Genomic DNA, 2500 nt, shown 5'->3' with positions numbered 1-2500 from the left:
CTACTGTGGAGCGTGTTCGTTTTGTGTTTCAATTTAAATCATCAATTGATGCAAATTGTCTCTACAATTTCAAGCATCAATTTGTGATAATTGAAAGGCAAAGAAAAACGTCACGTGTCCCGTTGCTTCTGGCGGGTACGAAAGTCTAGCCGACTTTCGGCCGTCGATCGAAGCGATAATTTTATCAGCTAGTCCCAGATCGTCCTCGTAACGGAGGTGCGACGTTGGTGGGCCAACTGGTAATAATTGCTATTCGATGGTGAGTTTGTCTCGTAAAGGGCAATAATCCAAGTACCTCAGCGTTCACGCTCGAACACGGCGATTGAAATATATCGCCTCGGGTGAATGAATCGAGAAACAGAAGCGAAGAAAACCGTTCCCGAAAGGGTTCGGCTTCTCGTTTTTAACGTCGATAAAGTTGGAGCCGTCCGCTTCAAGCGGCGGTTCTACGACGCCTTTAACCCGGCTCGACGGTCCTTAATCGGGCCGGTCGTAGCCCGGGACTGGCGTCAACTGACGGCAACGTTATTCGTTGTTACCTGGTTGATCCTGCCAGTAGTCATATGCTTGTCTCAAAGACTAAGCCATGCATGTCTAAGTACATGCCGAAATAAGGTGAAACCGCGAATGGCTCATTAAATCAGTTATGGTTTCTTAGATCGTACTTTTTTACTTGGATAACTGTGGTAATTCTAGAGCTAATACATGCAGCAGAGCCCCGACCTTAGGGAAGGGGCGCTTTTATTAGACCAAGACCAATCGGGCTTCGGCCCGCTTACCATGGCGACTCTGGATAACTTTGGGCAAATCGCACGATCTCGTATCGGCGATGTTTCTTTCAAGTGTCTGCCTTATCAACTTTCGATGGTAGGCTACGCGCCTACCATGGTCGTAACGGGTAACGGGGAATCAGGGTTCGATTCCGGAGAGGGAGCCTGAGAAACGGCTACCACATCCAAGGAAGGCAGCAGGCGCGCAAATTACCCACTCCCGGCACGGGGAGGTAGTGACGAAAAATAACAATACGGGACTCTTTTGAGGCCCCGTAATTGGAATGAGTACACTCTAAATCCTTTAACGAGGATCCATTGGAGGGCAAGTCTGGTGCCAGCAGCCGCGGTAATTCCAGCTCCAATAGCGTATATTAAAGTTGTTGCGGTTAAAAAGCTCGTAGTTGAATCTCAGTTCCAGACAGGCGGTCCGCTCCGGTGGTTACTGCCTGGCCTGAACATCCTGTCGGTTTTCCTTCGGTGCTCTTCATTGAGTGTCGTAGGTGCCCGACACGTTTACTTTGAAAAAATTGGAGTGCTCAAAGCAGGCGTCCCGCCTGAATAATGGTGCATGGAATAATGAAAGAGGACTTCGAGTTCTATTGTGTTGGTTTTCGGAACACGAGGTAATGATTAAAAGGGACAGACGGGGGCATTCGTATTGCGACGCTAGAGGTGAAATTCTTGGACCGTCGCAAGACGAACTACAGCGAAAGCATTTGCCAAGAATGTTTTCATTAATCAAGAACGAAAGTTAGAGGTTCGAAGGCGATCAGATACCGCCCTAGTTCTAACCATAAACGATGCCAACCAGCGATCCGCCTGAGTTACTCAATTGACTCGGCGGGCAGCTTCCGGGAAACCAAAGTTTGTGGGTTCCGGGGGAAGTATGGTTGCAAAGCTGAAACTTAAAGGAATTGACGGAAGGGCACCACCAGGAGTGGAGCCTGCGGCTTAATTTGACTCAACACGGGAAAACTTACCCGGCCCGGACACCGGAAGGATTGACAGATTAAGAGCTCTTTCTTGATTCGGTGGGTGGTGGTGCATGGCCGTTCTTAGTTGGTGGAGCGATTTGTCTGGTTAATTCCGATAACGAACGAGACTCTAGCCTACTAAATAGGCGACCGATCAATTGTGTCGGTCTTCCTTCTTAGAGGGACAAGCGGCGTTTAGCCGCACGAAACAGAGCAATAACAGGTCTGTGATGCCCTTAGATGTCCGGGGCCGCACGCGCGCTACACTGAAGGAATCAGCGTGTGTTTACCCCTGTCCGGCAGGACTGGGTAACCCGATGAACCTCCTTCGTGATAGGGATAGGGGCTTGTAATTGTCCCCCTTGAACGAGGAATTCCCAGTAAGCGCGAGTCATAAGCTCGTGTTGATTACGTCCCTGCCCTTTGTACACACCGCCCGTCGCTACTACCGATTGAATGATTTAGTGAGGTCTTCGGACTGGTGCTCGGAGCGGCTTTCGGGTCGCACCGACGTACCGGAAAGATGACCAAACTTGATCATTTAGAGGAAGTAAAAGTCGTAACAAGGTTTCCGTAGGTGAACCTGCGGAAGGATCATTATCGAAAAATTGCGGTTCCGAAAAGGTTTAACCGGCGTCATTCTATGGGTACGAGTTACTCGGCGAAAAAACTTTTCAAAATTTTTTAATCTTCTTAGGAAGAAGGGTTTCGTCGTCGTAAAGAACGTTTCGTCGCGTTCTTTACCCGATACCC

The 2500-nt window shown here is 49.1% G+C and overlaps 1 non-coding gene across 1 annotated transcript; it reads left to right on the top strand.

Moving 5' to 3' along the window:
* Positions 1-536: 536 nt before the first annotated feature.
* LOC149588111 (small subunit ribosomal RNA) lies at positions 537-2347 on the top strand. The gene has a single exon (XR_016380094.1). It is a non-coding gene; the product is annotated as a small subunit ribosomal RNA (ribosomal RNA).
* Positions 2348-2500: the final 153 nt, after the last annotated feature.

This window comes from Phalangium opilio, unplaced genomic scaffold (genome assembly GCF_054372755.1).
Source record: "Phalangium opilio isolate 3A_F unplaced genomic scaffold, DU_Popi_V2 ptg000689l_1, whole genome shotgun sequence".
Classification (NCBI taxonomy): Eukaryota; Metazoa; Arthropoda; class Arachnida; order Opiliones; family Phalangiidae; genus Phalangium; species Phalangium opilio.
This window is presented reverse-complemented; position numbering and strand designations above follow the sequence as displayed.